This window comes from Cryptotermes secundus, unplaced genomic scaffold (assembly GCF_002891405.2).
Source record: "Cryptotermes secundus unplaced genomic scaffold, Csec_1.0 scaffold320, whole genome shotgun sequence".
NCBI classification, from domain to species: domain Eukaryota; kingdom Metazoa; phylum Arthropoda; class Insecta; order Blattodea; family Kalotermitidae; genus Cryptotermes; species Cryptotermes secundus.
Window position 1 is genome coordinate 36,608 of NW_019731221.1, and position 22,915 is coordinate 59,522.

At 37.9% G+C, this 22,915-nt stretch overlaps 1 long non-coding RNA gene across 1 annotated transcript in view; it reads left to right on the forward strand.

Annotated features, from left to right (window-relative positions):
• Positions 1-979: 979 nt before the first annotated feature.
• The window catches only part of LOC117282473, a 216,120-nt gene continuing 194,184 nt past the window's right edge, over positions 980-22,915 (forward strand). Inside the window, exon 1 of the long non-coding RNA XR_004513219.1 lies at positions 980-1,450. This is a non-coding gene — a long non-coding RNA (uncharacterized LOC117282473). The remainder of the gene's footprint in view (positions 1,451-22,915) is intronic.

The following is a 22,915-nucleotide window of genomic DNA, read 5'->3' on the forward strand; positions in this document are numbered from 1 at the left end:
AGAGCTTGGGAAATCTTGGGGCAACTCCTGCTCTTGAAAGCGCCGCTGCGTAGAATCATTGTATTTGTTTCTCTGGTATGTCGTTCACGTATTCCCCGCTCTTAATGTTTCCCGCGCTGTGTACCATCACAATGTATGTACAACTAGCAAGCAGCAAGGTAACAATGAGTACCTGTTTAGTATTCTAGTGGCCTGGACCTGAACATGACTGCCTTCAAGATATAAATGCAATTTAAACCACCTACTTGAACGGATAAGTGTTTCATGTCACTCTTCTATGCAGAATGAAAGTTGGTACATATGAGTAGTGTGTGAATGATTTGCATGTTTATAGTATAATGAGGCTGGTTTCTGATTAAATACAGATAATGTACAGAAATTTCGGGCTGACAAATGATTGCCTTCTTCTTGACTTCAGTTCCGCGTCACATCTGTCGGCCTTTGGACCCTCCTTCCGTTATATTTTCGGCCATTCTCTGTTTCATCGCCCTGTCAGCCTCATTTCATTCTTTCTTCATTTTCTTTCCAACTTTAATTCTAATGTACTTCATTCTTTATTACGTTCTCATATACGAAGCATAAGTACATAAATATTATTGTGACTTCCAAATATTATCTCTTGAAATGAGATATTTCCTTACTTTGAGCACCCCACCCAATAAGAAAACTTGGTTTATGGTATACCATCTCTCTGTATATATGTATTATGGCATATAGACCCGTTGTTAGACAACGACAGCGAAGCAAATGAAATAAAATCACCTTGTATCAGGAGGTTTGTAGCCATTGTTTTCGAACTAATATCAGCAAGCATGAGCCTACTCGAAGCGAGTGTCGTGTTTCATTTGTTTTCTGCAGAAAGATCAGTTGAATGCTCCCACGTCGTGAAGGACGAGTTGGTTTAAGTAGGAAACAGTTGTATCACAGATCTGAAGGTAATTCGAAAGAAAGAGCTTTAGTTTTGTTTCTTGATATCATTTAGCGAGCTGTATAAAACTAGACGTTGAATTTGTGTCTTCAGTCGTCAGTGGTAACCCATACCTTGATTATATTGTGCTCTTTCAGTCTCTCGCTGTACGCTACAAGGACAAATAGCATTGCTGTATATTGGATTCGCTTACATTAAACATTTATTGGCGTGGCAATGCGAACTTATACAGTTGAAATACTTCGGTTTTACACTAAAATTATCAGTAAATATATGCGATTTTAAAATTCATTTAATTCGTGCGGGAACAGGAAATAAAATTGCCTCTAGGCACAGTGTGTTTCAAAATAATTTTGCTACTTTTTATATAGAGCTATATTTATGCTGAAATGACGATGGATAATATAGTTTAATGAATTTGTGAGTGATATATGAACATATAGACAAGATAAAATGGGCGGATCATCAGAGTTAATCATCCAGCAAACTCTCCGCTTCATGTGACAAACGCTTTGGGAGTCGGTGAGTGCAAACACATTTTCATAATTTCCTCTTAATATCTCCGCATAACTTACATGAAATGAGACATAATACGAAAAGTATGGAGATGTGTGGGGCTTGACATTTACTTTCTAAATAAAACAAAATTTCAATAAAGGGATTCATAATGAAAAACGACCTGCTGTACAAAAAACTTAAAAGCAACATAAAATACAGATGTCGCTAGAATATAAAATTCTCATCTGAACCCGTTTCTTTTGGTGAATATATAACTAAATATAAAATGCAATATATACCGATAAATACTGTGGAGAAATATTCCCCTACTTTCAATTATACGACACGGACAGTATAGAAAGTTTCGCGTCAAATAATCCTTCTATTGTTGCGTATATGTTCGTTGCCGCGGTGAACTTCTACTGAGTCATTGCCTAACAACGACAAGGGAAAATTTACCATTCCGTTCCCTAGCAACGATAGGGGGATACACAGACACACAGACTGATGGGAGGGACAAAGTACAACGTTGAGATGAGGGGCACGCGGTAGCGCAGTTGGTTGAGGCACTATACTACAAGCCGGAAGGTCGCGGGATCGAATCCCGATGAGGGGAATTTCTTCAATTTACCTGATCCTTCCAGCCGCGCTATGGCCCTAGGGTCGACTTAGCCTCTAACAGAAATGGGTACCTGGAATCTTCAAGGGGGTAAAGGGAGGTCGGCGCTTAAGGCTGACAACCTTACCGCCATCTATGAGCAGATTGTCTAGAAGATGTTGGAACCTCAACCTCTCAAAACCCAACGGGCCTCCATGACTTGTTACAGGGATAGCTTTACTTTACTTACTTTAGGTCGTTGAAATATGCACAGGTTCTGTGATATACATACCAAGGTTAGGGCCTCTTCTGGCCTATTGTACCAGCCCAAGATGAAAGGTGAGGGTGATATGAAGCCAGCGACGGCCCGGGGTCGATCCCCGGTCTGGTCAAGTGAGATTTGTGGTAGACAAAGTTGCGCTGGGGCAGGTTTCTCCGAGTACTTCGGTTTCCCCTGCCAATCTTCATTCTACCAATTGCTCCACAATCACCCTCACCTATCATCTGGGACTGTTACAATAGGCCAGAAGTGGCCGCAGTACAAGGGACTTAGTCCCACCCCACTAGCAATAAAAAAAATACATACCAAGGTTTATGAATATTGGTAGAGGCACTCAAAATTTGATAAGGGGGAGGTTCGTAGGCAGACAGGCAGACAGACAGCATGGTAACATCACGAACCAGCTTCAATAAAGAAAATAAGCTAAAAGTAATATATGACGTCAGTATGGTATATCAAGACAAAATAATTTCTGGGACAATATATTTGTAGGACCATAAAGGAGACTAAAGCCATTGAAATAGCGTAATTAAAGAGGACCAATATGAAGATATATATGTGCTTAGAATGTGTTGCTGGTTATTTCTTTCCATTCGGTTCTTCTCCAGTTCGATATGTAATTTCCGAAATTCTTGTCACTGTAATCCGTTTTACATCCTTGCTACATTACGTAATATTGAGGCCATCGTTTGGTGTAATTATTTGGTAATAGCGCAAGATATTAATACGCAGCTAATTAGTGTAATATTGACTCAAGCTGAGTGCAATTATTGAGTACTGAAACAGAATAAGTTGATATAATTTCAGGTACCAGCTTAATAGAATCCCAGTTACCATAGATTCAATTGATCCCCCAGGCAACGACTGATAATGATCGAAGGCTATAGAAAGATTATTATGCTGAAATTGGCGCTTGCGGGTGTCTATTCAGGTTTAAACGAAGGTGAAACATATTAGCTATTGACTTCTAATTTTCGGCAATTTATTCTCTACGAACTTTGAAATTGTCTTCTAGTAATTTGCACTTAGTTACACAAATTACGTTTCAAAAGCCGCTGAAAGGTTTTGGAGATTCATCTAAATACGAAATCAACAACTTTTACAGCAGTTTTCGGAACATTCACAGATAATATTTGCAAAAAATAAAATAACGTCTCTTATTCTTTAGACGTCCGTATAATATTACGAACAACTTGAGGTTGAGAAGACTTTCTTTGTGTTTAATATTAGAGAGGTTTGCTCGGATTTGTCAACAAAGCCCAAGTTTGGTTAAATTCTGACATCAGCAGCGGAAAATTTACTTGAGGACTTACATTGGTTTTGGTGTGCATCTTAAACGTAAGTTACAAAACATTTATCGAAGTGAGATAAGTGAGACGCAAAAATTGCAGAGGGAAACACTCATTTTATGTTGTAAACAACAGTTCTATCAGCAAGCTTAACGTTTCTTTAAACGAAAGTGAGGGCACTCCATAGAATTGTTAACACTGTTCGTGCATTTCCTAACTTTTACGAAGAAAGGTGATTCTGTGTAGAATTTGAGGCTCTCGCAACGGTGGTCATGAAATGTTCTATCTTCTGTGATATAATGCGATCTAATGAAATGGATGTTAACCGACGTTGAGGAGGAATATTTCGCATCCATCTTCGTGGTTGAATTAAAAGGCAAGTAAGAAACCAACCTGAAGCAGTTTGCTTATTCTTCGACCCTGAAGACTGAGGTGACATGTATCTCCGCAACGTCGGTTTACTTCCAGTGGAATACACGACATTATAGCACAGAATATGAGACCCTTCAAAAGTAATTCTGTTGATATATATTCATCATAACCTATTACTTTTTATTGAAGACACGGTTATGTAATTTTGATAATTGAGAAATGGGGAAACTTTATACTTTTATTGACGAAATAACAAATAAATACAGGCCGGAAGAGTCATTGCCCCGAAGCGAAAATATGAAATATGAACCTTAAAGAGGAAAAAGTTTTACTCTGACGTATCCGTCATTTGCTTTAGTGTTCTTCAACACAGTCTCTTTGGCAAAGCTAATCAGATGTATATAATCAACCAAGTTATGATTGCTTATGGTCGAAATAATAAATATTCTGGAGGTAGTACTAGCAGCAGCAAAACAACATAATCATACAAGTACTTCTACCATGGACCTAGACAAAATTTGCCTTCGTACCACTGTGATTTAAATCTTCTAAAAACAATATGTAATTTACAAAAACAAGAAGCTGTTGTTAGAAATACAACTTCGGGTCTTTTGCAGCTTCGAAAGACATGACACTCCAAAGTTTGAATAAAATAACGCATGAAGGTTGTGAAAACAACTGACAATCAATACTGGCACTGCAGGAAGCAACCGAAAGCGCATTTGTGAGTATAGAAATAGAAAATAGCGACGAGGGATTCGGAGACGGGTCAATGCATGTCCTTAAGACCGGAAGTGCAGCGGACACTACATCTAAGGAAACGCACACTCAACAGAGCAGGCTGGGAAAAGGGGTGGAGGGTTCATCTCATTTGTGGTTCGAAATGTTGAATCAAATCAGAGCTGTCTTCAGTCATGAAATATATGATAGTATAACAAGCTTGTATTACTTTCATTGTCAGACTGTACATTTCGTTCTTCCTTTCCGCCAAACACAATAACACTATTCTGACGGCTGGGGCACTCACATCTTGCTTAGATTATACGTATACTGCACTGCATAATCATTTTAAATACCGCTGTGGGCAAAGCTATGATCGATGCAGATGGCACCCTGTACAGCATCAAGTTATGAATTATATTTACTCCTATTTCATTAAATATGCTCGGTGTCTGAAACATATTTCGAATAAATATTGTGGAGTTTAACGAGTTCTGTGTCAGTATGGGAAGACCAAGGCGTAAATGAGTGGGCAATATTAAAATAGATCTCAGAGAGATAGGAGGTTATAGATTGGATTGATCTTGCTCAGGATAGGGACCAGTAGAGGGCTCTTGTGAATACGGTAATGAACCTTCGGGTTACTTAAAATGCTTGGAAGTTCTTGTGTAGTTGCACACTTGGCAGCTCCTCAAGAAGGGCTCAGCTCAATGAGTGAGTTAACGAGTTCTGTGTTTTATGATATGTACGAATGTATTGTATTACGAACAATCTTTTTAAAAATTGGCGAGTTTGATTTGACCTCAAAGTGAAGTGGCGTGATACTGTACTGGAAAAGCGTAAAGTTATTCTTGTATTTAATTACATAAGAACAACGCTCTGAAGATTCATGCGGTAGTGGAGGTTTAGCTCCATCATTCTAAACCTCGGCACTAGATGAAATTGAGTGTACAAGAGGCTGGGAGGGTTTCTGGGAGATTGTGAACTCTGTCGAGTACAGATAAATCTCTTATTCCGGTTAATAATCGATCCTTGGTTCTCGGTCGTCCTTTCTGGAATCTAGTTGCTATACAGACTGAGCTATCCCAGCTCATATTTTACTAGTAGAGATGAAAGTTTATACTACAAATTTAGCCTAGGCACTCGATAATATATTTTATCCGATTCAGCTGTATGATTATGCAGATGATGCTGGCAGCTGACTGTCACGATTTCACCATTATCTGTGGATTTCATGTAGATCGTGCGAAGAATAAAATTTTTTTATATTGTTTATTTTATTTTACAATCTACTCAATATTCATAAATGAGTAATTAGTAAAAGGGTTAGGTGTACGTATGGTATATGGTATGCTTAGATCATTGTGTAAGGTAGCGTTTGATGAGTACCAGGGAGCATTAACTAGTTGTCTTAGCGTTTTGGATTGGAACGTTTGGAGAATTTTTGTGTTGGAAGATTTGCTGCATCCCCATAACTCTATCCCGTAGGTCCAGACTGGTTTGATTATCGTCTTGTATATGATTATTTTGTTTTCAAGAGATAGCTGCGATTTTTTGTCGATTAGCCAATTCATATTTCTGGTTTTGAGCTCTAGTTGTCTTCTCTTAGCTTTTATATGCGCTCTCCACGTTAGTAAGAATACAAATAAAGACAGAAATCCACAGAAGGAACTGTGTAATGAATCTAGAGAAGTTCTGTACTAATCTCCGTCTTATGGGCCTAAGGTTACATGCACTGTCTCTGCGTCAGTTAACAGAACTATGTCCTGTAGATAGAATCGGCACATTCCTGGCCAATTATTTACCAGAATCAACGGTGTCGTTTCCCAGAAGAACCTATTCTGAACATTTCTCAAATATCACACATTCCTTCCTCTCTGAGACCTTCTAAGGGGAGTGGGGTATTTCCATTCTTGCCCCCTTCTAAATTGCATCGATGTTGATGCCACAGTCTCTATGGCACGGAAAAATTTGGTAAGTTTACTTCCGAATATTGATTCAAAATTTTAAAAACGTAGTTTTCAAAATCAGATTTCTGAAAAGTTTCTGTGATCATGCTTGTAACAGAGAGCTCTCAGGGAGTTTAAAAAGTTGTGCATTTCAGGAAGCGCCGAAAACGTCCTATTCTTTTGTTCGAATACTTTTCTTTCCACCTTAACTTTTCCAGATAGTATTGAATTTTCTTCCTCAGGCTGAGGCCACCATAATGGCGACTTCTGCTTGGTGAAAGAGAGTAAAGGTGGGAGGGGGTGCAGGAAAAGTAAAGCTGCTCTCGTTTCTCGGGAGACGGAGAAAGAGATGCCAACAGAGACGGGAAAGACAGAGATGGGATCGGTTTCCTCCTAGAAGGCAGGCAAACCGACAAGGCAGGGCTTCATGTTTTCTAGAGTTTATTTGAGCATGCGCTCTTTCTGTCCCTCTACCCTCTTTTCTCCACTGCTTCCCTAAACCCTCCACCGCATCTAATATTGAGTTTGTACAGTAGAATGCTTAAACTTGAAGGGGGCACATTTATACACGAAGACTGACGTAAAGTGTTCTTTTTTTTTCAGAAGTCTTACTACGCTTTTCCTACGTATATCCCTTGTAATAAATTTATTAAATTCGACCTTCATTATGAAAATGACGTAATATTGCACAATACTATGGTTGTTGTGAAACATCTGTTTATAACTGTTTGTGAACTGGCAATATAAATCGATTTCTTCAGCAGTGATGTGCCACTTTTGCATTTTTGCTCTCGTACCTCTCCCTCTCTTTCACACACACATTCATTAATGGGTTTGCTTGTATAGTTCCATCTCTTTCACACGTTTTCTGGGGCGGATCTCTCAGATGCCGAGCTAGCAAAGTAAGAAGACAGCCATGTTGCTTTTGCAAGCAGCATCCCCTCCCACCCTTCCCTCAGAGCCACCTGACATCCGCCACCCTTCATTCTGTGAGCTCTATCTCTCTGGACGTTCTATTCGCAACCGCTCCTCAGTTAAATCATTCTATATTCTTCAAAAGAAATCTTTACTTCCATAAAAAATATTTACTTTATAGCAGCCTTTTCTGCTGCCGTGGGGGGGGGGGAGTGATAAGTTTCACGCTTCATATTCCGCAAAAAGTAAACTTTCAAAAAACCCGTTTCTGCTGTCTCCCTCCCATCTGCCTCACAAAGTGAAGATAAAAAACGTAATAAAAATCCTCTATTTCTCGCTTTAGGCCGATACACTCGATGGATTTTTTGCCTGCTTGAGAGGCTCATTTGAGTTATAGGAAATTTATTTAACGGGGTAAGTTCGTTTCATTCGGATTATGTGACGGATTTACCTTAAGGACCGAATTTAAACTGTATATTTTCACGTGTAAAATGTAGCCTGTTTAAAGAAGTTGTCAAATTCGAAATCTCCAATGTTGGATTTTTCGTCAAGAAGAATTCTAGATTACCGTAACTAATTCATTTGAATATTATCAGTAGTTCCTAGCAGTCTCTTGTCTTCCTACACCAATAAATTAGCAGTATTTACCTTCATCGTCCGATTTTTTTTTTTTTAAAGTTTTGAGCCCATACATTTTGTTTCCAAAATACTAAACATGATATGATGTCCTTTTCATGATTAAGTCGTTACATAAATATAATGTTCCTGTATTACATCTCTCCTTGAAGCGTATTAATCTCAACAACATGCATAATTCCAATTATCAACCTTAATATTTCCATGGCTAGATTAGGTCCTAAAGCCTAAACCGATTCAGCAGTATTTCTGAAAATAAAACATTTTAGACATTTAGCACGACTCCGAGAACAGGTGTTCAGCTTACACAAAACAACACCTCAAGAAAGAATAAAAAGAAATTCTGGGAAGAACTGACCGCCTATTTTCCCTGATGCGATGCGGACTGCATATAAAAGGACAAGTTCAACAATTCTTCTCTTTCCGCGTGTATTTATTGCCACGATAACGTATTGAGCGAGCCGTTGTCTAGCAACGATAAGGGGATACACACAGACTAATGTGAGGGATTTATGAAGTAAGCTGTATATATGGGCTCAGATGCCATGATATACGTAGATACCAAATTTCATAAAGATTGGTTTGAGCATTCAGAATTGATGGGGAAGTGGGATACGCAGAGACAGCATGGAGATCGCATAAACCTTACTTAGTTAGTTATTTAGAGAGGGTGGGTTTCCCCATGCACCGCGACCAGGTTGATCTATTGTGCTTCCCTCTATGATATTCTACCAGTCTCCGAGCAAGCGAGTTCGGCCACTTGCTTAGCGGTGTCTATAATGCTTCCCCCATCTATCAGAGGCCTTAGAGACTATTGTTGGGCGGGAAACGTCCTGGAATTTGGCTCAGTGGTCCCCTTTGGGGATATGAGGTTCTTTTACGTGCCGTAAAGTTACGACACGGGACACACAGCTTAAAGTCCCTCCCGGAGGACTTGTTCCCTGAATTTTTCCGCCCTTAAAAATTCGACGACCTCCGCCGGGTATTTGAACCCGCGTACTACGAGTCATGAGGTGGGAACGTTACCTCTAGACTACGGAGGCCGCTATAAACCTTACTTACTTAGACTGCGCCATAGCTCAAGCGGTTAGTCGCTGGCTTCTCACTGCGGCGGCCCGGGGTCGCTTCCGGGGCTGGTCAAGTGGGATTTGTGGTGGACAAAATGGCGCTGGGGCAGGTTTTCTCCTAGTACTTCGGTTTCCCCTGCCAATCTTCATTCCGCCAATTGCTCCACAATCACCCTCGCCTATTATCTTGGGCTGGTACAATAGGCCAGAAGTGGCCGCAGTACAGGGGACTTAGTCCCACCCCACTAGCAATGAAAAACAGTACTTACTTACTTATGGAGCTCAGCCCTTCTTGAGGAAAAGCCAAATCTGCAGTTACTCAAGAATTTCCCAGCATTTTATAGAACCCGAAGGTTCATTACCGTGTTTACAAGGGTCCTCCACTCTTCCCTATCCTGAGCCAGATCAATCCAAACCATCCCATCCTATTTATCTAAGATCCATTTTATATAAACCTATTTTTATTTTTTCGAAATAAGGAAAGTAGGATACAGATAGAACATATATCTGTACTTCGAGAGGAATTCGCACCCAGGATCCCACGGTTTGAGTGACCGAGGTCTGTACAGCATTAATCCGCAGGTCTTCTATTAAACTGAGTTTATAATGTTCATGTTTCGTAGCTGTTAAAAGGCGAAATATGTTTCATGGAAGGTAATTTCTTCCCTTCAGTCCCTTGTTAGTATTCTCTGGACAGGAACAATAGGATAATAGAGAGATGTGTTTTGTCTGGGTTATTACAAGCCTATCAGGAATGTGTTACATTACTTTTGCGAAGAAATTCCATTATTAGAAGCATTATCGCATGAAACAGCTTTAAATCCTTATTACTTATTACCATACATGACTAGCTGTGTTGAAATGTGTTCGTGTGACGTTTACAATCGATAGTTGTCAGTGGGCGATGTCTGTTAGTATATCTGTGGCACTTCAACAGTATTGTGTTTGGGGGGTCTGTAGCGCTTGTGATCGCATTGTAACAGCTCCAAACTGGGAACCGGCGGCTAATGTTCGTACCAGAACAAGAGAGAGCTGGTTTATGTTCGGTATTTTAGATGAATTTTAAATAAAAATAAGGAACCGTAGAAGGAAAGTAAAGTAAGTCTACAAGTAAAGGTTTTGCGTTACTTTAAATAATGACACCGTTGCAAAGAATAGTAATCATATTTATTCTTGCAGAGAGATAAAACGAAATTCTTTTTGTAATAGCATCTTGAATTTCTGAACTGTCTTAAATGTCGTAAGTTATAAATCATTTCCCATCTGTGTAGGCAATTTCTATTACAAGAGGAAAAGGGAAAGAAAACTTATTATAGTGACTTTATATGTTTATGTCCGTATCCCTAAGACCATATTTATGTTCACATGGAAATTGTTTGAGATCCTAAGCCACTAATTTGATTTTGATTAAATTGCTAAAATATATTCTTAATATAAATATTAAAACAAGTTTTTGGCGATTAATTCCATTTAAGGTTCGGTCACACAGTCCTACGCTTTCTTCGCTACGTACGCTACATACGCTCCGAAAGCTGTGCACACTCTGCGACGCAGGGAACATAGGGAACATAGCGTACATAGCGTACGTAGCGTACGGAAGTCTGTGTGGCCGGTCAGATTGGCAATAAAAGGAGATATCTTTCTGTTCGTATAGCGAACATAGCGTACGTAGCGTGCGTCGCGTACGTAGCGCTCTGTGTGGCCGTACCTTTAGAATTGACACTGGGACTGCATGAAAGTCAGTATGTGTATATCTCGTAGCGTATACTGCAACATGCGACCTCCCCCCATTCTCCCCTGGGAACCATCAGGCGCTGATGAGTCAAAGTTCCAGGTTTCGCGCATTATTTTATATGACGAAAAGTTTCTATGAAACGCAATTTATCATCTGTGGTGGAATGAACATAAAAAATTAAATTGACTTGCTTCACACCCGTATATTTAAGTGTTAATTATAAAATAAGAAGTATGACGTAGACTATAACTAATGATTTAACTAACCAATTCCATGTAACTGAGTCTTTCCTACGAAGCTAGTAGTTGCGCAGCTATTTAAAAGTTCCTAATAATTCACGAAACTATAATGTTTATTATCGTGTTCACAAGAACCGACTACTGGTACATATCCTGGTACAAAGCCTTATTCTAAAATCACTGGTTAACTAACACACAGTGTATATCAAAGCTTAAATTAGCAATTTTAAAATCCACATTGAATTGTCTCTTACAACTAATCACTGGACAACGTGGCCTTCTGTTCCGCAAACTACCTACTATAAAAAACATAACTGAAAAATAAAAATGTTCCTGTTTTTAATTCGTCATTTAATTTGACAATAACTATAAAATTTGCAGGACTTGAGCTTCTCAAATCAGTGGTTAAGAAGGGTTCTGTCTTCTGGAATATACCGTCGTGTAATCGATTGAAAGCCAACGAAACTTTCGGAGGGATATGTCACCTTCTTCTTCAGGACTCAAGGGTAAAACAAAGAAATAGCTGAGCGTAAAGCAGATAGCAAAACTTTATATCCCAGAAGACCGAATTCTTCATTTATCAGTAATCTTAATTAAATATAATGACCACAAACCTAGTCTGATTTTCGTAATTAGTTCGTACAATTGCATCACATTTCTTCATTTGACGGACGCAGCTGTGTTACAGCCAGACCCTTCCTCTATTTTGTATTGCCTGGCCTAGTCCATCGAATTTACGTATTCGACAAATCTTATTGAGCAGTTTCCGGGATAACCAAAGTAAAAATTGTACCAAAGGCGTTACGTCTGTTAGTTGAAAAGTAAGCCGAAAATTAATTTTAGGGATGCTTATTTGTGTTCGGTAGCGTAATATTATCCCGAAGTTGTTGAGTAGGAGATATTTAATGTACGTTATAAATAGTCATGCATACAATATACAATCTATATACGAGGGGAGGGTTGTAAAATAAACCATATATACATATATATACACGTATACTGCCTACATTTCACAGATCAATTGTTATACGGACAAGAATTGTGGGCCTTTCATCCCCGACAGTTTTTTAATATGCCACTCAAATATATGGGGAGTGTGGGTGTAAAACTTATTTTTACGTGGTACCAAATATTTCAAGGAATGTTTAGACCCTAGACGTGCTCTTCATACATGTTACTTCATACATTACCCTAACAAGGACAATATGTGGCATGGAAGTTTTTTCGATTGTTAAGAATTAGGCCTGTACTGGAATTTTGACTGAAATCCTTATTGTGTGGAGTGGAATGCAAGGAGAATGAATAAATAATTAAGAACGCTAAAATTAGTCTTAAAAATCAAGAGATTATTAGTGTAACTTTCTATAAATGACTAAATATTGACGTAATTTGCGTAAGGTTTCCATCACACGCCTATTTCTGTAGGAAATTCGCTATAAGTTACAAAATACAAATCCACACTGGCTTTCTCACTATGCCGAAACTGGAGAACTTAATGTGCAGATAATATATGCCGATATGATACTAACTTTTAGTAGTGACAAAAGTAAATGTTTCCTGCCTGTAGCCATAAGAAGATATTAGATAGGATTTGAACCCAATAAATTTAATGTGAAAAATACCGTAATTTTTCTCTGGATTGGGCTGACTGTTTCAAATTCCTCTGGACAAGGCCGATATGACAAGAACGGTTTTATAACAAAATTTAGTTTTAGAATAAGGATTTAATATTAAGGGACCAACATTTATATTAATAGTACATTAATTTGTATATGTTTGTATTGATATAGCTTTATAAACTCACTTTTCATGATACCTCCAAAAAATTCCTGGATAAACTACAGCATAAAATATACAACTAATTTAATACCTGAATATGATCTTATCCTCTTATCCTTATCTTATCCCCCTCCACCTTATCGTGGTGAGGGTGTTTGAGTATGCCAAGGACCCTGAGAGCTATACCAGCGGTAGCGTAGCTACTGGCAGGGCCTCCCTTGCTGGACAGGTCAAAGGGTAGGCATCAGACGAAGAGAGACACCGAAAACTGATGCCGGAAGCAGCGTCATCAGCGGCGACTTGAAGCACAGAGAAAATGATGCTCGAGATGGTTCAAGTTCGTATAGCAACAGGCGTGACCAGAGTGGTTTGAACGGCTGTTGTACTGCGATGTGGAAAGCAAATGGAAAAACTACCACATTATCACTTTTCCTGGATAGTTTCTTTCCAAAAACAGAAGATCGCATTAAGTGGAGAAACTGTTTTGGAAGAGACTGTGGACCTGTCGTCTGATAGATTACTGATGAATGAATGAAATGATCTTATCCAAAATCAAGAAAAATTTCCTTATCATTTCTGGAATAAAAATAATGATATTATAATTCATACAGTGAGATATTAAGCAACAATTCTTTAATACATTTCCATTTTAGAAATGTTTCGTATCTAGGCTACTACATACTGAAGTAAGCCTGACACTCGTGGTTAGTTTCCATGTCAACTACTTCTTTCAGATATTTGGACCAGCCCTTATTTTGCTAGGGGTAATTACACAAGCACAGACGGCGGAGGGTGTAGAGAAAGTGGGGGAGAGGAAAGACGTCGCGCAAATGGGCGGAGCTGCTTTCCCTCCACATCTTTCCACCCCTTTCTATATTGGACTTCTCTTTTACAGGAAATTTCTTTCCTTTCTAGAATTGCCCCTCCCTTAAACAATCTCGTGCTTCGAAGGCCTTCTTCATCTTCTTCCCCTGAAGCAATGAGACGCGGAAGAAAGATGGCTATGGCGCTACCAAAAGGGGAAGAATTAATGGCGAATAATTAAATATTTATTCATGGAAGGGATAGTTTACAGTTGACTATAATTAGTTGACTTGAGAACTCTGTTCGTCGGTAATTGATGTATTAGACTTGCCAGCTGTACATAGCTAGGGAAGAAAATTGGTTTCAAGAAACATAAAATTTTGATCCTCTGTTTATGCTGGGAAACGAAATACTATTTTGTGTTAACAGGTACTTAATTTAAAGTTCCTGAAAGCAGTATGTAGAGAGATTAATATTTCATATCGGCAAATAACAGTGCTGAAGTCTTCAGACGACAGTATACATACAACATCTTTGTCATGTAAGGACGTTTGCAAATTGCTTTAATTTAAGCTTCCTTAATGTTAATAACCTCGTTGAGTGCGTTCTATTTACTGCCCACAATCCTATCAGGAAAAATAATAATTTTTCGACATGGATGCAGTCTTTTTCGGAGAACGATCCAGACCATAAGAAATGTAACTCATATAATTCTTAATTTGGACACCATATTGGTCGTCACTATATATATATATGAATGTCTTCTTGACTTTATACTACTGAATATGTTCTTCGCAATTTGGCATTCCTAAATACTGTAGACGTTGAAGAAAGCAGTCTTCTGGGAGCCTCAAATCTTACATACTGTAGACGTTAATTGCAGATACATGTCTTTGCTATGAACATATTGCTCTAGTGCATGTACTGTAGAGCATTAGGCCATTAGATTCTAGTAAGAGGCTAATAAAGCATAACAAACTCTGAATGAAAGAATAAAATATGTTTCCTTCCAAATAGTTAAATATAGGACATCATATGAACTGTTTTATTAAAAGTTATGAATACACGATTGGCAGATTTTGAGAATATTGATATGTTTCGATTTGGCTTTTTAAGTACTGTCTACAATTTTTTTTACATAAAATTTAATGCAGGGTACCAAAATCAAATTTCGTCGCAAACCATGAAGTAAATTCGAAGGTGAATATTGTGTGTGTGGAGACAGAAAGAACGTCTTTGTTGAGTCTGCTTCTATTTGACGCAATCAACAGATGTAGAAATATATTAGTGTAACATTTAAATATATAATATATTAAAATTATATAGTTTTGATATTTAAACATTATTGGTAATTTCTACAGGCGGGAAATTTGCATATCCTGTCTTCGTACTGAGAGTGGGTAAAAGAGCTGAAACGCTTAAAATGTTTCAGCTATGGAAACTAGAAACAGAAGAATAATTTAACGGTGCACTATATTTTGGGTTCGCTTACCCCCAAGGTCTTGGTTTTCTTGTCAGACGTTAGTCCTTCTATGATCTTTGGAATTCCTGCGTCACAGAGACAGAAAAGAAAATGCACAAGTAACCGGGCTGAAAATGTAACAACTTTAGGTACAGTGACAAATATGTAATGAACTGGAGAAATATCTCAAGATTTTTGCTTCATTCGGTTATTTTCGCTGAACATTTATTTCAGCACAGTAGAAGAATAAGAACACGAGAGACGGTGCCTAACACACTGGAAAACAGCCAATCAGTTACACTAACATATCCATAGAACACAATTCAGAAATACATGAAGGGTATAACTGTTGGTTCCCTAGTACATTCTGCATTATTTTACACATTTCATTCTAATTTATTCTGAAAGTCAACCAATTGTTACAAAGAGTCATACAATAGATAAAACAGTGAGTACTCACAAATTAGTTTTCTTTGTACTTCGTTAAATATTAAGACCAAAACTTCTGAATAAATATCTCAGATCAAAATAGATGTACATATATTGTTATGCCTACAAGTATTTAGTTCTTTGGAATGTCCTTGAGAAAATCTACATATTTCGATTTTAGTTTCATATAAAATATCAGATATATTGGAGCATTCTTAATCAAAATTGTGTATAAAACTGGTATAAATATGAGCAACAGTCTGTGCAAAACTCTTTAGTTATTTCCAAGATGAAACTTGAGGGTAAAAAGATATGCCATTTTGTTTTAATACAAGGATCTATTGCAAAGATATCGTGAAATGTAACAGTCTACTGGTTAATTTCTTTCAGCACGAATAATCTATTGACTAGGCTCACAGAAACCTTATAAAATGTGTGAATATATCCAACCTGCTTTCCCAGTCGCAGCGTGAAGCCTCTGTGCCTAACGCAGTTCGGCCGACATCAGTGAAGAATGAAACTTGAAATAGAGGCTTAAGAGTATAACCCTTAAACCTGTCTTACCCGAAAAATGAGGAGACGATATTCACAACTGGCACCAGACGAAACGAAGGACGTACACATCTGTACTGGTCACAAGCCCGTAATAACTGCAAGTTTTATCCTTACAGCTTTCAACAAAGAAAAGTTTTATAGAATCAAGCAGTGAAGTTAGTAGGCCTAGAAAGGGTGTGGGTACAATGGTTGAGGATAATGTGGTGTCCAGTTAGGCCAGTTTTGGTGAGAACTTGTTTCCATTTATATAATTCCTCATGCATAACCCCTTCCAACCACTGATCTTACCTTAAAACTAGTTTTACGATCCAGCAAATCGTACGGTCAATTGGTGTACAGAGGGGACACTGGACATTTCATTGTAAGTAGATAAAGCAGAGGAACCAGTTCTTCAACCTGGACAATACTGCATTCCTCTTTATAACACAGTTTACAGTAGGCAACTAAAACTTTGAAGAAGGAATAAAGTTAAATTAAGAAATGAAACTTTATTTATATAATTAATGAAAAGGATGAAAATGAGGTTTGAAATCACATCCGGAAAATACACCACAACATTTGCACCTTACTTTAGCAGCCGCGCTTAATGTTGAGAGTGTTTTGCGTGTTGCGTAGGAAACAGGAAATACAGAATCACAGAAGCAATGCTGCCCGCTTCATGGTGGTTTCTTGCTTGGTTTTCTTAGAAACGTAGGTTGATTTTCAACAGACTACAGCGCGTTATATCTCAAAAGATAAAACTATTCTTAAGAAAGTGACATTTTTTTATAGAAAACAAAATCAGGAGGAACTACTATTCGTAGGTCATTGCATCTGAAGCCCAACTCTGTGTTTGTATCTTAGATAAATAACATAAATGTAATACATTTCTTGCAATACTTGGAATTTATGAATTTTCACCTCATAAGTTTTATAACCGTCATAAATCTGCAGGCCTTGTAACTGTAGCAACGCAAGGTGTAGCTTAATCATGACGAGAAAAAACCAAGATGCGATATGAATTACTTTTTTTTTCTTGCAGTAGAGTAGTTGGTTGAGGGGCTATGCTACAAACACTGTCTTCGCTCGCTTGTAAACTGGGATCGTGGGTTCGAATCCCACTCAGGGCATGAATGTTTGTGTATTGTGTGTGCGTTTTCCTGTGTTTGTGCACAGGTAGAGGCCTTGCGACGAGCTGATCACCCGCCCAAGGAGTTCTACCGAATGTGTAAGATCTAGAAAAACCGAAGTGAACGGAGAAGTTCATGGAGGTAGGCCTCTATACAATATGGGGCCCTCAGCGTCTCACAACCCTAGGGCCTTCATGGCCTGTTACATGGTTAGCTTTACATTTTCCTTTACTTTACGTTACATTTCCTACAAATTCGCATAAATCAAATGTAGAAAAATTTCCTCACAAATATTTCTGCACAAAAGGTTGCTATTCATTGTTCCTATGAAAATAGAAGTTCATCATCACATTGACACAAGTCTACCCTTACGTTATATTCTATTTCCGTTCAGCCTGGATAATATCTCTTTCGCTAAGATCTATTTTAGTATTACCCCGTTATCAGAACCTAGTTCTCACGCGTAGTTTCTTACCTTGATGTCTGTAGACGAAAATTTATGTTACAACGGATTTGCTTAAAGCCTCCTAGGCAACGGCTGGGTGAACACTTTCCAACGTACAACAATGGAAGATGTCTCTCAGTGGACGGTTGTTATAGCTCGTTGTTAGGCAATAGTCAGCACGCCAATGAATTCTCTATGAATCACGTGACTTGTGTGTTCTCTGTTGTCCGTGTGGAGCCTATATAACGAAGACCTGTTTTAGCTTAGATTAGTGCAGAGTGTAGTGTAGTTACGAGTCCAGAATAGTTTTCAGTTGAGTTCCAGGATGGTTGAACAAGAATTGGCAAAAACACTTCATAGCGATTTCAAGTGATAATTTCTGCGTTGAGATACTTTGCCAAAGACGGTAAATCTTAGCTCGTGTGCAACTTTGAACGGAAAGTGTGTAAATCAGCTGTAGCTCTGTTAATTGTAATTACGAGGGATTGTAACCGAACTGCAGTAAATCCAATCGTCCGAAGTAGAACCCGTTATTTTCGTCAGGCCTACACTCCATTTTCTGTGAAAGGTTATAATATATGACCCTAATCTTTACAAAACATTCGCCATCTCCAGTCACTTCTTCTCTCTTAGGACCAAATATTCTCTTCATCAACCTTCTCTCAAACATTCTCGAGTATATATTCCTCCCTCAAGGTCATTAACTAAGCTACAAACTTATAAAAGCTACTGTCACAATAATGTTACATTAGCTTCTTTCTTCATTTCGAAAAAAACTTAACGAGATCACCTTGATCTCTGCGTGTTTGCGTCTCTAGTTATGCGTCTGTATTTACTTACTTACTCACGGAGCTGAGCCCTTCTAGAGGAGAAGCCAAATATGCAACTACTCAAGAATTTCCCAGCATTTTATGGAACCCGATGGTTTATTACCGTGTTCGCAAAAGCCCTCCACTGGTCCCTATCCCGAGCCAGATAAATCCAGTCCCTACAATCCCATCCTATCTCTCTAAGATAAATTTTAATATTGTCCACCCACGTACGTCTTGGTCTTCCCAGTGGTCCCTTTCCTTCTGGCTTTCCCACCAATATCTTATATGCATTCCTGTTCTCCTCCATTCGTGTTACATGCCCTGCCCACCTCATCCTGTATGAAGGTCCTCTTTCTGTATATTACCGCTTTATTTTTTTAAAAAGAATGCTTATTAAATGAAATTGCTATATGTGTGTCTGTATATGACCTACTTTTTGTCATTTTGTATGATATTTTTTGTCGTATTAAAAGAAAATAGTCCGTTAGTACTTCGAATATCTTCTTATTATAGTTTACGTCTTTATTTTGAAAGTAATGCACAAGAAATATTATTTAGAATAATATACATATCCACAGATGAACATCTAGATAGGCATGAAGGCAGAGTCATAATTGTTTACCTGCTTTGTGTTCCTTCCTGTATGTGTGTGGGAACGAGTTATGTATATTACTAACCAGGACACATAAATAGCCTCTGTTAATTTAGTTTTTGCTTCTGTAAATCCTTCATATGCCTGTACATTTTAATAACTGGTTCTGCGTGGGGAATAAAATTGCAGACAAGTCCTGAAACCTATCTGGACAGATTTTTATGTCGTTGTTTTGGCTTAGACTAGAGCGTAAACGTGTGGGTCCCTACATCGATCAATACGAGTTCACGGAGAATATCGCTTCTTACAGACGAGAGGCCAGAGAACAGCTCCAAATTTCAGCATCTCCAATTTTGCTACTACACATCTTGATCTCTTCGATAAATTTTCATGAGCTGATGACAGTAATAAAGATTCTGTTTTGAGCAGATTACATTTAATCAACTTATTAAGAAATGCCATGCCTAAACGAACTGAAGGGTCCGTAAACGCCTAAAATTTGTTCTCGGTTTGAATCACGACCAAGTCACGGTTTATTTCAAGGAAAAAAATTATTTTCCTCAGCCTCTCCAGTGAATTCTTTTAATTAAATGGCAACCTCCATCAAAATCTTTCGTCATGTTGTTTTGCTTTTGGACTGTATTACTTCTCTACACATGAAACAGCCTAGTTATGTAACTTGAGATCAGTACAGGTTTTGAAATTTTATTTTATGTATAGGTGAAAGAAAATTAAACATTCTAGTAACGTAGAAGTGTCATGTTTGATATGGAAATCAAAGCTAATTGTCTCTTATAAAGAATTTATATTTGTTAAGAATATTTATTTTACTAGGGACGATATGACCTACATAAACAATAATTCGTTAAATTTTAGAGGGGGCGTGAAAATAAAAACCCAAGTAGTCCCTATATAATATGAAGGATTTACTTGACTGTAGGACAAATAGACCTATATAGATTGAGAAGAAATTATTAAGAAAATATGCTCTCAGAATAATACAACCTGAATTTATTAATATTTTTAATGAATTTGGTCCCATCTCTCCAAAAGAGGCGTGGAAATTTAAACATCCGCGTATTTGTAAGTCTATCGCATTGAAAAAAAAAATATTTTTTTCCGACTGAATTTAAAAAAGTCTAGCTGAGAAATTTTAACTAATTTTTATTCAGTAATATTATTATCATTTTATTGCATTAGGCGTCCTTATATCTGATATTTTGTTTCGTTGCCTTTATTTATTGTACACCGAAAATATTTCTGTTTATACATTTGGTATATTGGAGGTTGTGGCTATATTAATCTAAAGTGGATAAACAAAAGTCCAAATAAATGTAAATTTCATGAACACCGAAAGACCCTCGAAATTTGACTTGAAGCGACACCGATCAATGTGCTTTGTCGAAAGATGCAAATGAATGTATTTTAACTTATATTTTGCATTCAAATATCTGTCTACACGAAAACATTACAATAATAGAACGACAGAATAGCCTGCCAGGGGCCGAGATATGAACTGGGTCCATTTAGGCTACAGGTAATGACTGATATCACATGTAACAATATACTACACAAACGACTAAACTGGAAGTTGTCAAGATAATTATGTTTTGTGCCAGAACAGTATTTCGTATAGGATTTGAGGTTCACACGATCAATGAATATTACGATTACAGTCTTCTTAGTTGTAAAATGTAGTTTGGTTGATAGCCATCAGCGTTTTGAGAGGATCTATTGCTTCCATCTTCAGATTATATCTTATACTCTAAAGAAAGAAGCAGCAAGTTCCGCCGAAACGGTGATATGCACCTACCAGATTACACAGTATCACATCCCAGAATACATCAATATTAATGGTCTCTCTCAGTTCTGTGCCCTGCCGCCGGCACTTCCATGTATGACCCTCTGTAGCCCTTTTTTTAGAGCAGTAAATTTGCCTTGTTCCCACAAGGGCAGGAGTACCGGACTCTTGTGTTTGGGTCATGAGACAGAACCCTCAGGCAGTCTTGACCAGTACCGGACCTTGCCGGACAACAACCCTTCTTTCGTGTTAAATGACAACCAGTTTTACCCCTGTGATTCCAGTTAAAGTCGCATTTTCCCATGTCTTGCTCACGGCGCACAAACCAGCCCACTTTTATTATGCACCGCACCGATATTCCTGCATTCGAAAGCTACTGCATGCAGGGCTGTATGTGTACTCCGCGGAGTGCATTTATTTCTGTGCGTTAAGAAAACAAATTCTGTTAAAATATTGATATCTCTCTTTCTCGAGGAATGAAGACACAGAACATTACAATTTGACGGTGTACAAGACATATTTAATACCTTAAAAGTGACCCTAAAATTTCCCCTTTCAATTATAAAGGATCGAATTTTCTTTCTTGTGTATCAGTGATTTGAAGGAATGTTTCTTGTAGTGGTTAGAGATCCGGGGTTCATCTCTCAGACTGGCTGACGTCATTGAGGTTTTCATGGTTTTCCTCAAGCTTTCAAGGAAAATACTGGAATTAACTCACTAACTCCATGGATCTAAGAATTTCCCAAAATGTTATGGAAACCGAAGGTTCATTGCAATGTTCAAAAGAGCCCTACACTGGTCCCTACCCTGAACCAGATCACTGCAGTTCATACCACCCTATTCAATCCCTCTAAGATCCATTTTAATATTATCTACTCACCTACGTCTAGGTTTCCTAGTGATCTCTGTCCTTCCGTATTTCCCACCTAAATTCTATATGCATTTCTCTTTTCTTTCGTACGTGTTACATGTCCAGCCAATCTCATTCATTTGTCTTGAACATTCTAATTATGCTTGGCAAAGAGTACAAGTTATGAAGCTCCTCATTATGCAGTTTTCTCCAACCTCCTGTCACTTAATCCCTCTTCGACCAAAATATTCTCCTCAGCATCCTGTTCTCAAACACCCTCAGTCTATGTTCCTCCCTTAATATCAGAGAACAAGTTGCACACCCATACAGAACCATAGGCAAAATTATAAGTCTCTACATTCTAATTTCTACGTTTTTAGACACCAGTCAAAATGACAAAAGATTCTGGACTGAATGGTAACAAGAATCACCGGAATGCAATCTCCTCTCTATTTCCCCTTGAAAGAAATTTTGATTTGTTGTCGTTCCAAAATATTTGAACTATGCCACATTTTCAATGATCTGTTAGCTATCTTTCTGTCATGATTTTGCCCTGGATTCTGGTGATGTGACAGCAACATATACTCCCTTACTGGCCTAAATTATTATTTAAAATTTAGGGACAATACTTTAAATTAAGTCACTGCCATTTCCTGTCACATCATTTCTAATTATTTATTCAGTGATCGCCTTATCTTTCAACGCCATGTACCATAACCTTCTGAAAATATGGTCAAATAAATCGTGATCAAATAAAGTAAAGGATTCATGTCTTGTCATGATAATGCAAGACAAAATATTAATGTAAGTATGTTTATTAAATCGCTTGAAAACGTGGGAAATTTCTAATGTTCGAAACAACTGCAACAAATTAACTAGAAGAAAGTTAAACTATAGAATTTGTAGTGATATTTATTTTGGAACATTTTTCTTTCCTTGAGCAGCCTAGAGACAAAAAAAATAGATTTTACGAAACTATAATTATATCTGCTGATTTTTGTGAATGTGAAACATTGTGTCTCATAGTAAAGTAAAATATGATAATGAGTTC